We start from the raw sequence: 17,988 nt of genomic DNA, 5'->3' as shown, positions 1-17,988 counted from the left end.
AGCCAGGCTCTTGCAGCGCTAGACGGGCTCCAGAACTGCTAGGGGAAGCTGCTGATCACTCGGAGTCGAAAAGCTGGAGCACCCTGAGTTTTGGGGGGTTAAAACATGTGAATTCTATGTATGTAAGATAGTGTATCAGTGGCTGCCATACACATTGGATCTTCTTGTCTGTGTTGGCTTAGCTATGAGAAGCCCAGAGGTGCCACACGCTTGCGAACCACTGTGCCACAGAGGGGGGTGATGTTTGCTTCCAAGCACAGGCTATGAGCTGCTGCGCAGCCAACAGCAGGTGGCTCACCAGCTCCCAATCAGCGTGGGTCATAGCAGCGATGACAGGGGGTGTATGGCTAAGAGGATTGTGTGGTGTAGGTGTGGAAGCAGGTAGCCTAAAATGCCCTTGGTATGTAATAGGACCTAATTCCAGTAGGTAGTAATCTCTTTGTACGACCACCAGATGTGGCAAAGAGTGCTTTCTTCCTATCCGCGGCACCAGCATATACTAAGGAGAGTGTAGCAAATGGCTGCTAAACAGGCAGGTGTATGATACCATTGAAACATCAATTAATACGCAGACTCGCATGCGCAGAGACTGCAATAGGTTTTAGGGATATCACGCCATAGTGCTTCCCATTGTTTAGTGGTGATTCACCCGGGAGTAGCATCATGCCAGGCGGTTTGGTAGTTACGTGTGTGGTCGGGGTACGATTGTTGCAGTACCTGGTAGGTTTTGGAGATCAACCCTCTAGTGCCATCGAAGGCAGGTACTAGCTTCTCAAAAGGGGTGAAGGGGCAAGTAGCTGCCGCATGAACCCCGGGATGCATTGCTCAATGCCACAACTGGAGGTACTGGAGCCATGCAGTGGATGGCCATGTAAATTCAACCCAACAGTTCTCAAAGGACTTCTTGGTGCCTCCCACAAACAGGTCCCTGAGAGTCCTTCATCCTCCATCTGCCCAGTTGCGAATGTGAGTGTCGACACGCCTGGAGGAAAGTCAGGGTTGCGTGTTATGGGAGTATTGGGGGATGGAAATAAAGTGATCCTGTCTTCCAGTCAATTCTGTCCCAGATGTCTAGTACTGTTCTGTTCAGGGCTGCAACATAGGCGCTGGGTGGGCAGGCTCGGTTGGGCTGCTAGGCAAGGTCCCAAAGGGGCCCGCATGCCACTGCTCGGTCCATGTGGAACCAATCCTTTTCACATTCGCGCACCACCCACTCTGAGATATACCTCAAATGTGCCGCCCAGTAGTATTCCAATACATTTGGACATGCCAGACCCCCAATTACGCAGCTGCATCAATAGCGAGTGAGCTATGTGAGGTGGCTTCCCACTCCAAATATAAGTGCGCAGGTCCCTCTGAAAGCATTGGATATCCTCCTGTGGGATTGATGTAGGCAGTATCTGGAAGATGTTCAGAACCCGTGGTAGTATGTTAATTTTAATAGCATTGATATGCCTTTCAAATGAGATGTAGAGGGGTTTCCACTTCTGCAGGTCTTTGAGGATTGACCGACGAAGGGAGTACCAGTTAGTCCGGGACCACATTGAAGGGGTGGGGGTGATGTGGAGACCCAAGTACTTGATGGAGTTTGATGACCACTGAAAAGGAGTTACTCTCTGCAGTCCTTTTACCGCTGGGGCCGGAATGTTAAGATTAAGGATGAACAACTTAGTCATATTGATCTTGAAGTCAGAGATGGCTGCAAAGGTCTGCAAGTTGGGTAAGAGTAAGGAGGAGGTTGTCCACAAAGACATTGATCTTATGTTCCTGGCCGCCAAAGGATATGCCTTTGATCCCTTCCAAACCCCGTGCACTGATAGCTAGGGGCTCTACTGCCAGCACAAAGAGCGGGGGTGAGAGCGGGCATCCCTGTCGTGTAACACGGTGTAGTGAGGTCAAACTCCTAGCCCCCCGTTCACTCATGCATAAGCGGTCGGGGCTACGTAAGATGCCATGATTTTGGAAATAAAGGCCTGCCCCAGACCTATTTTATGTAATACCGCTTGGAAATGTGTTCAGTCCAGCCTGTTGAATGCCTTTTTCACATCAAGCGAGAGAATCCAGGCGGGTATATCAAGCCTGCCTGTTTTTTCTACTAAATGGGCTGTGCGCCATATGTTATCGGCCCCTCATCGCTGGCGTAAAAATCCCACATGGTCAGGGTTAATGAGGCCTGGTAGATACGGGTCGAGTCGAGGAGCAAGGATTTTAGTGAATAGGTTGGCATCCGTATTAAGGAGGGCTATTGGGTAGTACGAAGAGCATTGTGCAGGATCTTTCCCCACTTTTGGGTATGAGAGATATTTCCGCCATAGTGGGGGTAAGTCTTGAAAGAGTTGAACAAGCGTATTAGGTGTTACTGCAGTTGTGGGAGGAACAGGTGATAGAAGAGTATAGGACCCCGTTGGGCCGGGGAGCCTTGCCTAGGGGAAGGACCCAAACTGCATTGCGCAGTTCATCTGCCGTGATAGGATTGTCTATGAGGGTTGAATGTTGTGAGGGTAAGGGCTCCCAGCCGCATTCCGAAAGGAATGTGCAAAGTCTTGCGGGGGAGGGGTCTTCATGGGAGTACAGTTGCTGATAATAGTCCCAGGAAGCCTCTAATTTATCCCTCTTCACAGTCGCCCATCCCATGTTACCTATTTGCATCTTAGCGATATGTGATTTAGCGCACAGGTGACGTAACGTACGAGCCAAGAGTTTCCCCGCTTTGTCGCCACCCTCATAGTATCTCTGACGCAGAGACAGAAGGGCACACTCGGCTTTGCCTGTGCGATGGGATCACAATTGGCCACGCAGTAAGGCCAGATGCCTATTGGTTCTTAGAGTGGGAGCCGCCTTGTCCAGGCGCTCCAGCTACTCAATCTCCACCATAAGTTGCGATTCTACTAGCTTCACCTCTCGCCCTCGTGCTATTGCAATTGTCGTTATTGTGCCCCTAATGGCAGCTTTAAAACCATCCCAAAGCACATGCAGAGAGATCTCAGGCAGTGTATTGAAGCGAAAATATCTACGATGCCCTTGCGTATCTCTTGTATGTCCACTGGATCACGCAGATGTGTTTGGGGCAGGGTGCACCAGCATCCCAGGTGAGTACTACGTGGGTTTAGCCGGATATAGAGATCTCTGAGAGCTCTACCATGTGAAGGCAGCGCAGGATAGAGGGTGTGATAAAGGTAGAGTCTATGTGTGAATAGGAGGTGTGCACATGTGAGTAGAAGGAGTAATCCCTCACGCCGGGGTGTTTATACTGCCATGCATCAATCAACCGGCAGTCTTCGATATCTCTTTTAAGAATCGCAGACATATCGCCCATGCTCTGGTATGTCTTAGAACTTCTGTCTAGGGAGGTGTCCCAGACCAAATTGAAGTCCCCGCAGACTATGATGTCGCCTTCCACTCCCCTATGCTGCTCCTGCAAGATGTGTCTAATGTATGTGTCCTCGGAGGTGTTTGGGGCATATAAATTGATCAGCGTCAATGTCCGTTTATCCGGGCATAGCTGAAGAGACAGGTAACGTCCCTCTCTGTCCCGGTTCTCTTTAACTACAGGTGTAAAAGCTAGCTTAGCAAAGGATGCCCACTCCTAGTGTTATACCCACTCCTAGTGTTTTGGAGGTGGTGTATGCCCAGTGCCACCTGGGACATTTCGGGTGTGTCATGTGGTGAAGGTCTATGCAAAAGAAACAATTGATGGACGGAATGCTGGACAATGCAAGCGTTCACCTCCAGTCACAAGGATCTGGGTTAAATCCATCATTCTTTTACTCACCACACCACCCCAGTTTTGACCCAGCCATGTGCAAATCAGTCTTGACCCTGTTCCTTGTGAGAACAGTCCAGCCCGAACTGCCAAGCCAGGTCCTCCCTGGACTGGAAACAAGCATCCTGGGACCAGTTTCAGGGCATCACCCTTCATCAGCCAGGCTAGCTTGAATCCAGTGGTCTAGTAAGCACGGACCCACATCTGGGCATACCCTTCCCACTTAGGGCGACATATGCAAAAGAAACAATTGATGGACGGAATGCTGGACAATGCAAGCATTCACCCCCAGTCACAAGGATCTGGGTTAAATCCATCATTCTTTTGCTCACCACACCACCCCAGCCCAGCGGTGAAGGTCAGCCTTTACAAGGTGAGTCTCTTGAAGCAATAGGATGTCTGGGTCATGCTGCAACACATATCGCCAAATATATTTCCATTTTGTCCGAGGAGTTCAAGCCCGAACGTTTATCAAAAGCAGTTTGAGGTCACCCAAGGCGAGTGAGTGGTCAATGGGCTTACTGGGGAGGGTGTTCGGGTGGACTTGCAGGGGGATGGAAGTACTCATGTTGATCAGGGAGAGAGAGGCCATCCCCGCATCCCATGCCCCCTGTCCTTGTTGAGATGAATCCCTGCACATTTACCCTGCTTGAAAGTCGTCCTGTGTTTGGCCCTTCCCAGGACCGTGTTTTACTGCTATTTACCACACCATCCCATACCAGTCATGTAGAGCAATATATATCCGCTCGCCATTGTCCTACATTACGTAGTGTCCGACCAGCAAGAAAAAACAAAATACAACAGATAATAACAGGAGATCAACCGGGTCTAACTAGGACTTCCTCTGTATGCGGAGATCGGCATTGAAGCACTTCCATCCCTCTGAAGGAGTCTTCGTCTAGAAGAGTAAGTCTAAGGGGGCGACCATCAGAAACACAGAAGGAATAACAGGATCCAAGCATCAAGGCTCCCTGTCTCCCCCAGGGCCCATCTTCATCACCAGTGGTTCAATATGAGGGGCATGTGGTGAAACATTGAGTTTGTGTCAGCCTTCGAACACAGAAAGACCGTCACTCATGCCCTGGTCACCAGCAGACTTAACTACGGCAACGCACTCTATGCCAGAATAAACATAAACATCACCTGCAAGCTACAGAACATCCAAAACGATGCCACAAGACTGGTCCTCAACCTGCCAAGACACTGCCACATCTCCCTGCACCTGCACACACTCCACTAGCTCCCCATCAAAGCTAGAGTCACCTTCAAGATGCTCACCCACACTCACAAGGCCCTCCACGACACCAGACCAGCTTTCCTGAACAGCCGACCCAAATTCCACGCACCCCAAAGGACCTTACGATAAACCCAGCTCTCCTACTCCGTGGTCCCCTGCAGCAGAAAGACCAGATCAGGAGGCCACTCCTTCTCCTTCCTCGCGGCCAAACCCTGGAAGGACCTTCCGCTCCACCTCAGGCAGACAACATCGCTCCCCATCTTCGCAAGAAACCTCAAAACCTGTCTCTTCGACAGACCCCCACATTGATGGATTGGAGCCTGCGAACCTCCCCCCCAGCACCATGAGACCCACACAGGTGAGTAGTCGTGCTTAACAAACACCTGAATGATTGATTGATATGTCACCATGTAATCAGACAGAATCAGCAGTCGAGTTCAGGGGAGGCTCCTCTGCTGAGCATCCGGAGATGATTGATTATGTCCTTCTTGTTGTCCTGGGAGGAAAGTTCTGCATGTTGCCTGTTGAAGTGACGCTTAGGAACTGTATCCCACTTGGGTTTGTGATCACGTCCTGCGGGGCCTGGCCGTGGCGGCTTGTCCCCGTTCGGAAGGTCTTCTGGCAGCCCCAGCAGTGCCCTGGCCTCCATCAGTGATTGCAATGACTGGCATCTACACACCCACTGAAACAGGAGTGCAAAGGGGTGGCCCCACTGGAAGCGAATGCCCTGGGCACGCAACTTATCCTTGATAGGCTTGAAGCTGCGGCATTTTCGGAGGGTGATCGGGTAGAGATCTTGATAAATTTGTATAGTGTGGCCTTGGAATGCAAGCTCTGTCTCGCCCCTAGCTGTCTGCATGATAGCCTCCTTTTCCGTGAAGAAGTGCACCCTGGTTAAAATATTCGGTCCGCTGTCTCCTCACCCCATTCTCGGAGAAACTCAGAGGGCCCGACCCAGGGTAGGTGGGGATGGGTCATCCTCGCCTCGGACCGCCTGTAGAGCTCAGCTGTAAAGGTAATGGTGTCCTTGCCCTCCGCCCCCAACGGCACCCCACGAATGCAGATGTTGTTATAGCGGCTTCTATTTTCTAAGTCTTCCTGCTTAGTTTGTTGCTCAATGCGTTGATCTTCCAGAGCGTTAATGCGCCTCCACAGCATCTCCTGCTCCTCTGATCGAGCATCAACTGTCTGATCCAGGTCATCCACTCAGTCTCCAATTTCTGACACCTCTCACTGGATGTCACGAAGTCCCGATTTGTGTTCTTCTTCAGTGAGGATATATCAGTTAATATCTATTGTAGAAAGCTGTCCATATATCCTTGGGTGATCGGGCTGAAGGTTCTCCACCCGTTGCTGCAGGTGTGTGACACCACCTCATGCTGTGAGTTCTTGTTCCAGAGAGACATTACTGAGGTGTCTTTGACTGCCTTAGAACATGGTATAGCAAGGGGAGAGCCACCGGGGCCACCAGAGGGTGCGATTCTGCAGTGCAGCTCAGGAGTATGCAGGCCCGCACCAGCGGGGGATAGCCTCACAGGACACTCCCTCAACCTGCCCCACCACTGATCCTACTGTGAGTTGTGTTCATTCACTCAGGACACTCGGGGGCTCCCCGAGACAGCCAGTCGGGAAGAGTGTCTCCTTTTCCGGTGCTCCACACCAGAGTTCAGGCGCAAGTGGGTGGCGCGTTCCACTGCCTGCTGCCGCTGTCTCAACTGAATCCTGCCAAGTCTAAAGGAGTATAGGGATAGCTCAATTGTTCCTGGCAAGGGGCGCAGTTCCAGCGCACCTCACTCACAGGTGGATTAGAGGCCGTCAGCGAAGGGGCCCCGCCAGCAAGTTGGGCTCGCGTCGAAAGATCACCTCCAGCAGCAGTCATGACTATGTGTTCTTTCGCCACAGTATGCTGCTTTAGGGACGCTCAGTTGATTCTGTGCCCCAACTCCAGGCTTACTAGACCAGCTCTACGGTTCCCTGGACCACATTGAAGACTGCTGTTGGGACCACCGCTCATGAGGTTTTGTTGCTCTTCACCCCACAAGCTCCAATAGGCCTCCTCTGCAGTTCACCTCTAGGGGCCCCACCTCAGCCCTGGGCTCCCACTCAGTTCTGCATTTAATCATGCACCCTATGCACTGTTGTGGTGGGGCTCCACAATGGGGAACCCCCAGGTAGCATCCCGGCCATACGTCTGGATCAAAAGACACACAATTGATGGACGGAATGCGAACAAATCAAAACATTCAACCCCAGTCAAGAGATCTGGGTTAAATCCATCATTCTTTTGCTCACCATGCCACCCCAGTTTAGACCTGGCCATATGCAAATCAGCCTTGACCCTGTGGAAACAAGCATCCTAGGACCGGTTTCAGGCTTTCAGCCCTCATCAGCCAGGATAGCTTGATTCCAGTGGCACAGTGAGCCCGGGACCCACGTCTGGGCATACCCGGCGCACCTACGGCGAGAAAGCAAAAGACACAAAATTGATGGATGGAATGCTGAACAAATCAAAACATTCACCCCCAGCCAAGAGATCTAGGTTAAATCCATCATTCTTTTGCTCACCATGCCACCCCAGTTTAGACCTGGCCATATGCAAATCAGCCTTGACCCTGTGCCTCATGGGAACAGTCCAGCCCGAACTGCCAAGCCAGGTCCTCCCTCGACCGGAAACAAGCATCCTAGGACCTGTTTCAGGCTTTCAGCTCTCATCAGCCAGGATAGCCTGATTCCAGTGGCACAGTGAGCCCGGGACCCACGTCTGTGCATACCCGGCGCACTTAGGGCGAGAAAGCAAAAGACACACAATTGGTGGACGGAATGCTGAACAAATCAAAACATTCACCCCCAGTCAAGAGATCTGGGTTAAATCCATCATTCTTTTGTTCACCATGCCACCCCAGTTTAGACCTGGCCATATGCAAATCAGCCTTGACCCTGTGCCTCATGGGAACAGTCCAGCCCGAACTGCCAAGCCAGGTCCTCCCTGGACCAGAAACAAGCATCCTAGGACCAGTTTTGGGCTTTCAGCCCTTATCAGCCAGGATAGCTTGATTCCAGTGGCACAGTGAACCCGGACCCACGTCTGGGCATACCCGGCGCACTCAGGGCGAGAAAGCAAAAGACACACAATTGATGGACGGAATGCTGAACAAATCAAAACATTCACCCCCAGTCAAGAGATCTGGGTTAAATCCATCATTCTTTTGCTCACCATGCCACCCCAGTTTAGACCTTACCATATGCAAATCAGCCTTGACCCTGTGCCTCTTGGGAACAGTCCAGCCTGATCTGCCATGCCAGGTCCTCCCTGGACCAGAAACAAGCATCCTAGGACTGGTTTTGGGCTTTCAGCCCTCATCAGCCAGGATAGCTTGATTCCAGTGGCACAGTGAGCACGGGACCCACGTCTGGGCATACCACAAAACCGGTCCTAGGATGCTTGTTTCCAGTTCAGGGAGGACCATGCTTGGCAGTTCGGGCTGGACTGTTCCCATGAGGCACGTGGTCAAGACTCATTTGCATATGGCTGGGTTCAAACTGGAATGGCATGGTGAGCAAAAAAACGATGGATTTAGGCCCAGATCTCTGTACTGGGGTGAATGAATGACATTGTTCTGCATTCTGTCCATCAACTGTTGTTTTTGCATGCGTCAGGATCAAGCAGGGCTGCACCAGGGCCCGACCGGCTGACGCTGGCTCCCATTCCATGGGCTATGCCCGCACCCAGCTATTATCTCCCCAGCTCCACAACCCTGAGGGCTCACTCCCGTGAGGGACAGGATGGACTTTGCTCTTCAGCTCCTAGCATCAGCACCATTCTGCCAGGCCGCCGGTCAGGCCTCCGCATCAGTGGAGGGCTGGGTCCTCCCCTCTAGTCTCAATGATGCTGGCACAGGGTGGCTCGAAGTGGGGGGCCCTTAGACCACCCGGCCTGGCCACACCGGCAGCTGGGGTATTTATGCCAGTTCCATCAACGGGCCTGGAGTCCCCGGGACGTGCAGGCATTCCCAGCTGTGCCAGTCAGGGGGCAGAAGTGCTGGAGTCTGATTCAGGGCCGCCCAGCGGTGTGCTGTGATCATCGCCTCCTACGATGTCGGGCGGCTGCTGCAGGGTCAGGTGCAGCCCCGGTCGTCCGCAGAGGTGGACGTCCCCAGGGGGCTATGCGTGTGCCCACAGAGCACCCACAAAATTTCACTGACTTCTCTGTGCCGTGTGGAGTGGCAGTCGCACAGGGGCCTCCGGTGACAAAATGGTGCCTGTCAATCGTCAGTCTTCTAGCTCTGGTTGCACAAGCCTCTGCAATTTGGGCCATAGCTGGCTTTATCCTCCGCCACCATTTGCTGAGGGTCATCAGGGGCTCCCCCGAGTGGCAGCAGGTGACCCTTGGCGATAAAAAGCTATGCGATGGACCCCAGGAGAACGAGAGAGACATGTCTCACTCCATTGCCTCTTTGGCCACGCCCCCATTTGGATCTTTTTATCGCACCAGATTTCAAAGGCAATAGCACTGCGCCCTACTTACAAATGTATTATCACCAAGAAATGTACGTTTACATCTGAAAATACCTCCATTTATATCTGCCAGGAATTCACAAAAGGTTTCATAGCAGGAGTAAGTGGATTTGCAACTGCAGATTTCTCTGTCACAAGTGCAGAAAATCTGCAGTAATAAGTCCCGCTCATTTGTTAGTGGAGAGTGGGGTTTTTATGGGCCTAGCTTGTATTGGTAGTTTAAGAATGCCTGATAACATACATTTACAGGCATTATTATAGCCTTATAGCCCGCTGTAGCGGGCTATACCGGCTGTTAAAGGCCCGCTGCAGCGTTAAAGGCCCGAGCCGCAGGCGAGGGACTTTAACAAAGCAGAGGGACTTTAAAAGCCGGTATAGCCCTGCTACGAAGGGCTGTAAGGCTATTAGAACATTCTGCTACTAGAGGGCAGAATGTTCTAACAAAACAAAGCCTTCAGGGAGCGTGAGGGGATTAAAATCCCCTCAGGCTCCCTGAAGTCTTTGTTCACAGCCAGAGCTGTAAACAAAGACACATTGGAATGTTGGTGCTCCGGGCTTATACCAGCCATTATAAGCCCGGAGCACTTCATTGTTTTCAATGGAGCTCCCAACATTCCAATGTTCTAATATACTCTGATGTTGACCTTTCCCATCCTGAAATGGTCATAAAGATTCTCCAGTCAAGGGTTGAGGTAACTCCCCTTTTGTAGCGTCCTCCTCAACTTAGGTACCCGCTAATTACTATGCCACAGATGAAGCTTAGTATAACGTGTTTATTCTTCTGAGCGTAATCGCAATCCAAACATTCTAAACCTGTATTCACTTAGCTATGCTGTAACGCTTGTCTCACAGTTCTACAGACTTCATCAGTAGCCACAAGGGTTGCGTCATTGCTAACTCACACAACGCTACACCTTGCAGAATGGGAAGAGGAACAGAGCATCCCTATTTGGTGGGGTGTAGATGAAGGGTTTTCTTGATGGGAAAAAAAATTCCCCCATAGACAAAATAAAAATGTGTGTGTTTACACAGAGGACTACATTCCCTCAGTGCAGCATTATGTAGAATTCTGCATCAGGACGATGGGTCCCCAGGAAAGTAGTACAGTTCCCATAAGTATGCCTTTAAACCTGTATCAGATGCAACTTTGCAGTCATGCACCTGTAAATGTTTGTGAAGAGAAGAAATCCTGGAAATGTATTATCAAGCACAAATGTAAATGTTTGCTTATAGTTTGACTATTTTGTTTGCATGAATGAATCCTCGTGCCATAGCCCACAGAGAATATGCACTAAGGACCTGATTTGCAAAGGTAAACTTGCACTTTTGTGTAAGTTTACAATTGTTTGCTATTCACAAAGATATTTTATCAGTGGTATATTTAAGACTGCTGAGTCTCTGCACATAAAAAGAAAAGAAAGTCGAATCACAGAGCAAACAATCGTTAACTTTCACAAAAGTGTAAGTTTACCTTTGTGAATCATAATGTCTATTCAGCAAGTTCATAAGGATCCTCTTTACCGCAGTACATTCCTACAGTATGCAAGATCCACAGGAGAATGGGATTTTTCTAATTTGCATGGACATCCTCCTATGCAAAAGGAAAGGCCTCGTATGGAACGAGCGGCCTCTTGATCTGAGTCTGTCTATTTTGATATTATTTTAGTTTTTTAGTAATGGGATGTCCCCACCCCACTACCTCTGCTGCAGCATTAGTCTGCAACCAATATAGAACATATGCACAAATTGCTGTTTCCACAGGAACACACATTATTTATTATTGTCCCTATTTGTTGCTAGCTAGCTAAGGTTTTGTTACCAAGTTTCTCAGCAGCCCAGTGACCAACGAATTACATGTCAGGTGGTGTATGCTTCTTGGCTTCTTTGCCCATGGCTGGTTCAGGTTTGGAGGTCATATTCTGTCTTAATTGTTGCTCATTTCCCAACACTCCGCGTGTGTTTTGTGAAGGATTCTTTGTGTCCTAATCAAAAATGTTAACAACCACAATTTCCAGTATCCAGTATTCTAATGCTAAACTCAGAATCTAGTAGTTTATTGTGGCCATTGTCCAATATTCTGTGAAACAACGCTGAACCACTCCACCACTTGCATCCCCACCCCCAAGAGTTACTTGTAAGCTTCATCTCAGTAGCATTTATCCCTCCACTTTCAACCCCTGCATTTCATGCTCTGTCCCACGCTCTCCCTTTTCTTTTGCACCACCCACTATCAAAATTCTCATCATGCCCAGCATTGTCTGGCACACACATACAAACAACATATATTTAACACGGGGCAAAAAGTTACCAGGAAACCCCAAGGAGGGTCTCTATCAGGGCCCTAATACATCTTCAGTACATGTTAGCCATAAACTATATGAAAATCACAGCCAGAGTAATTCAGTGATAATATCTGATAAATCATACATTTAATTGCTAGCCAGAACAACCCCACCAACAGCAACAAAAGAAAATATTTATATGGATTTTAAAGGCTCACTAAATCAAGGGTAATCAAAAGAATCAGAATAAGGGTTCCTGAGTAAATCGACATGAGACAAGCCAAGAATCTGGGCAATACATGGCTCAACGCAGATTCCCATGTACTTAAAATACAGACACAAGGATACTCTGACATAAAGCTAGTTCACCTCACACAGGACAATGTGAACAAACATGCTCGATATTCAGGTGATTGACTCAAAACAATTAAAGAGTAACCAATTTGAGCAAGCATTTGCAATGCAATAGGTCTTGCATTTATGAGAGTTTGAGCTATTGTAAATGACAATGCCTTTTATTTATTAGTTGTTTTTAAAACAGATAAATAAAAGGCATTGTCATTTACAATACCAATAGCTTAAACTCTCGCAAGTGTGAGACCTATTGCATTGCAAAAGCCAGCGCCCATGCTATAAAAATGAAAAAAAGAGCATTAGGAAAGAGCGTGTCCTGCCTGCAACATCTGACAGGGCAAAGTATTTTGAGAAAATAGCACTCAGAGGCTGTAATTAAAGCCTACCGAGCAACAACACATGTAATGGGGTGTCGCCATGGGAGGATACAAAAATGAGTCAAGGCGGTACTAGAAAGGGACTACTAATGCTATTGACCAATGAACAGCCACCGTTTACAGTGGACAACAACACAAGCCAAGGAAAAATATGGGTGGAGCTTCAAGTCCCTACCTAAACACAGCATGCATCGCAGAGCAGCACATGCGCTGCCCAGGCTCGACCTAAAGAGGAGGGCAGGAGAACACACGACTACGGAAAAATGGGTTGTAGTGTGGAAAAATAAGTAGTTGCAATTCAGACTCAGTTGGAAAAAAGTTCATATGCACATGTTCAATGAAATTTTGATATTAAGGTCAGCATTAGGTCCAGAAATTCAATGGGACCTGAGAGAGAAAGCAGTGGCGTTGCTAGCCCTATGGGAGCCCATGGCGTTTTCTGTGTTTACCGCCCCACGCCGGCCGCAGGGAAGTGCTGGGTGGGTGTGCTGGCAAGCATTTACAGTGCTTTCCGCCCTACGGCAAACGCATTGAGGAGCGGGGGATTGCTCTTGCCCCCGAGACAGCAGGTGATAGCAGGGGAGGCTGCTGCCCGAAAACCTCATGCGGTCCAGGGCGTGGACTGCCTTCCCTAGCTACGCCACTGAGGGGAAAAAAGAAGGGAGTGCTGAGGAGTCTGTTCCAATATGGTGTAGTGGTTTCAATTTAAAGTGGGAGCTCCAATATACAATTTCAAAGGTATGCACTCCTTGTGTCGACAGGTACACAAACTGGAGTGGTTTAAAAATGATAATGCTCCAGTAATTGATATGCTAGGGAGCCATGCAGACAAGTTTAGAAAACCATCAAAGTTGAAGTTTGGAAGCACACACCGGAGTCATGAAAGGAAAATAGAGAAAGGGAATAGCAAGCAATGACAGCTGGTTGGGCTGCAATAAATAAAGGGGCTGCCTCAGGGCAAAGTAAAATAGCTGGCAGTGGAACTAGAAGGATGTGCAATTAACTCAAGTCCTGAAATCGCACAGAAGAAAATAGTTGCACTAGTTAAAAATGGAAAAGTGGTACAGCGGCAATCTGTGTGTGCATAGGGCACACATTCTGTCTGTGTACACAGTAACGTTGCACTGCGGCAGCGGTTGAGTGAGTAAGTTGTGGCAGAACACAGATATGTTGAGAAGAATTGTCACCAACTCAACAATGGCAATAAGTATAACATTACACTCTGCAGCTGCACATAGACTATACATAAACTAGATTGATCCTTTGTCACATATATTTTATGTGTTAAAGTTGGAGACAGGTTCATGTGTGAGTTCATCACCTAAGTAAGCAGAAGATGTTGCCAGGTTGCATCCATATGTAATCACTCATCATCATCATCATCAAACTTTATTTGGTTTGTTTGTACAAAACCATCAAAGCACACAAAGGATAAAACATTGTCAAATTACAGTTTAAAAATATAAAAACTGATACATTATCAAGTAGCTTATTAAAAAGAACACTAAAAAGACGGCAAGCCGAACAAACATCAGAACACATTGAGAAACAGCTAAGGGCCATGCTTCCTGAAGAAATGAGGGGAACGTTCCTAAAATGCACAATGCATAGGTACATATTTTGCAGAACCATTAATAATACGGTGCAGTCTATAATAATAATTTCTGGCGGATTATCCAGAAGGCAAATAAAAAGTGACTGACAGAAAAAACTATCGGTTCAGATACGCCTGATTTTAAAATTCTGTACGATATCTGATTCTGCCTAGCTCCTAGATTAAGGCAGATTGATCTTATCCACCTCCTGCATATCTGCTGGTATCTAGGGCAAAAAAACAAGATAAGTTCCTCAGTTTCTCTGACAGTAGTGCAGGAAGGACATAAATCCAACACTAGGCCAGATGCCTCCTTACTAGGACATTTTAGGAGCAGATTGCCGAATCTGAATCTCACATATAGACTTATTGCAAGAGGGGGAGAGATTCGATACAGAAAGGGTTCAAATTGTGGGCATGACTTTACAGCTAAAAATTTAGATGTTAACTGACCATTGGTCAAATTATTAGCATAGTTGACATCCACCACTTTCCAATATCTGGCTTTTAATCTCAGTAAATCATCTCTTGTAGCCCTATCCGGATGTTCCCACAGGTCCTTCCTACTCAATAACTTGCACCAGTCTACAATGTGTTTAAGCCATGGTAATCTTTTTGCACCATTGATCATCATAACCTCCCGTAGCGAATTTCGATAATCGATAAGTTGGGGGTTATCCATAGGCGCAGCCAGTAGGTTAATGGTTTCAGAGCGGCCAGATCCCCAATTCTCTTCAGCCCAAGATCACAGAAGAAGGGAATGAGAGGAGTTATAATCAGTAACGAGATGAGGGATCTAACAAAGATGTTTTCATATGTCGTCAGCTTATTGGCGTTGGTATAGCCCCAGATCTCGGCTCCATACAGGACTCCACTTTGGGCTTTTGCATGATAGATTTCCAGTGCTGGAGATAGGGGTTGAATGTAAGATTGTTTAATAAATCTTAATATAGATTTAGACCTTTGGCATAGGATTAGGTAACTATTATTTAGCTGGTAATCCCAATTGAGTGACTCACTCAAACCTATGCCTAGGTAATCAAAAATCTTTACCCGCTCAAGGGGCTCGTGTGTAATCTTGATCTCCCGAAGGCCACCCCGAACTTTCCCAAACACCATATATTTTGTCATGGAGGTGTTGAGTTCCAATCTCCGATCTCTACAAAATTTTAAAAATCTATCCAATAATATTTGCAAACCATTGGAGTCTTAGATATGAATAAGTAGTCTTCTGCAAAGAGCAGGATAGGGACTTTTTCCCCGTCCAGGCAGGGTGCATCATTCTCGCCAACTATTAAGTTACTCACCACATCATTGATGAACAGGGAGAACAGAGTGGGGGCTAAAACGCACCCTTGACGAGCCCCACGCTGTATCGGTATCTTCTCTGTTAGTTGACCATTTTGCCCCCATCTAACTTGGGCATAATTATCCATGTGGAGTCGTGCTCTCACTGCAACCAGATCCGGAGGGGGACCTAGATCGAGCATAATCTTCCATAACAAGTTACGCGTTACCAGATCAAATGCGGCTCACAGATCCACGAATGCTACATAAAGATTCTGCTTCCTAAGCAGCAAATATTTCCAGGTTAGTAAGGTGAATCTGAAAGCTTGATCACACATACGTATTTTGGAACAAAAGCCCGCCTGGTATTTTGACAATATCGTGTGGTCATCCATCCATCCTTGTAATTTATCTAGGACCTGTCTGGAGAAAATCTTTTGTAAATTGTCTATCAGGCTGATGGGTCTGTTATTGGAGGGGATAGCAGTGTCTCCCTTTTTGTAGATGGTAATTATCTCGACTCCCCTCCAAGTTTCTGGAATGTCCCCACCAGACAGTATACTATTAGACAAAAGATTTATGTACGGGGCCCATATTGTTGGTTTTGATTTGTACAAATCACCTGGGATCAAATCGGGGCCGGGGGGTTTTCCCGCCTTATGTCTGCTGATTGCTGACAAGGTGTCTTCCAGGCTGAAGACCAAAGATGGGTTATTAGCATTCGCCACAGGGTTAGTGATAGATGAAGTACATTTGGCTCTATCAGTATTTGAACTGCCCTGAACCTCTATCCCGGAATATAGTTTTGTAAAATGGTCCACCCAGGTCTCCGGTTGGATGTGATAGCTGAGAGCGAAAGCATTCTCCTTACTCCCCTTTAAGACGATATGCCAAAAAAGGTGACTATCCCTACACTGGGCAGCCAGGACCAGATCTTGCCAGTTTTTGTCGGCGACGTCTCGCTAAGCTTTTTTTAACGCTACTTTGTACCTGTTGCAAGCCCGAATTACTTTGGTTCTAGAGTGCTCTCTAACTGTTAGTTGTAGAGCATTCTTGGCTAACTTACAGTCATTATTAAACCACTGGTTTACCCTAGTGTTAGGGGGCCTTCTGCCAGGGCTATTTTTAGTAAAAACTATTTGTAGAGCCTCAAAGAATTTAAGATGCACTGATACAATGTGAGTTAATACCGGGGGTTGTGTACTTTCCACACTGTTACACAGATTAGTTAAAAATGATGTAAAGAGCTTGTATATTCTAGTATACAAGCTCTGGTCAACTTGGACTTTAGGCCACACAACTTTTCTGCGGTTATTAGTTACGCTTGGCTACTCGTTTTTAGAGATTTGACTTAAAAAATTCCTATCCCATTCAGTACCCCTCATTTTTAAGAATAAAGAATTGTGGTCGCTGTCATCCCTTTGTTCGATGCTCATATCTTCAACTAGGGACCACACTCTTACATCAACGAATATGTAATCAATGATACTAGAGTAGGCACCCCTTTTAAAGGTGGCCTTCCTCCCTAAACCAGATGCAGTTCTCCCATTACAGGCTCTCAGGCTCCTACCAGTGATTAGAGAGGCAATCTGCAGGGAGACATTTGATAGGCGTGAGCCTTGTTCGCCAGCAACCAAATTAGGGATACCCCAGAACTCGTCCTCTTCCTAAAACAAAGTGCTCAATAAGGTAGATGGTTCAAAAGCAGCATTACAATCCCCCGCGACAATGACTTTAGAGTTAGATTGATATATACCAACCAGATCGTCCAACAGTGAGAGTACGGAGGAGTCGCTGTTATATGGTTCAAACCTAGCATAAACGTTAAACAGGGTCAAAATTAAACCAGCCGGGAAAGCAAGCTGTATCCCCATAATATCTTGAGAATCAATTGGTATATGCTAATATTTGCAAGATAAAGAGTTTTTTACAAGTATTAGTTGCCCACCACTAGCCCTACCCGTCGACTTGGGCGGGATAGCTTCCACACTATAAGTAGTGTAACCGTTTATATGTACCTTATCTACAGCCCAGGTCTCTTGAAAGACACAGATGTCATTTTTCTCTATATAGGAAAACCAATCTGGATCTTGGAGTTTGGAGTGGATACCCACCAGGTTCCACGATATTATTGTTAAAGTGTTGTTTACCTCGTTGTTGATTATGGGTGTACATCCATGGGTGTCTGCACCGATTGGGATATCACTATCGCAAGATGTGCCGAACGAACATAGTGTAAATTGATGTTGCATCAAAGACGTAGTCTTAATAGTGCAATTAGTGTTGTTTGGTGGCATATCTGTGCATGTACTTAAATGCAGATTAATTGGAGCTTGTTCAACAGTTTCACAGCTATCCCGAGGCCCGAGGATTGGTTTGTTTTCAGTATACGGGATGCCTGCGATAGCTACATTGAAATCGGGATTGCAGTTATGCCTTTGGCTTAAATAGGGGCTATCAGTGATATTTTTCTCAAGGGGTTCCTTTGTAATTGACCTACAATTAGGAAAACTGCTCAGCTGCCCCCCCCCACCCCCCTGGGGTGAGGGGGAGTGCAGCCGAGCAGTTTGCGAGGGCCG

The 17,988-nt window shown here is 47.5% G+C and overlaps 1 protein-coding gene across 1 annotated transcript in view; it reads left to right on the top strand.

Annotated features, from left to right (window-relative positions):
• Positions 1 to 17,988, top strand: part of ADAMTS18 (ADAM metallopeptidase with thrombospondin type 1 motif 18) — a 336,350-nt gene that overhangs the window by 301,662 nt on the left and 16,700 nt on the right. The window lies entirely within an intron of this gene.

This window comes from Triturus cristatus, chromosome 12 (assembly GCF_964204655.1).
Source record: "Triturus cristatus chromosome 12, aTriCri1.1, whole genome shotgun sequence".
Classification (NCBI taxonomy): Eukaryota; Metazoa; Chordata; class Amphibia; order Caudata; family Salamandridae; genus Triturus; species Triturus cristatus.
The sequence above is the reverse complement of the archived record's forward strand: the minus strand, read 5'-3'. Positions and strand labels throughout refer to the sequence as shown.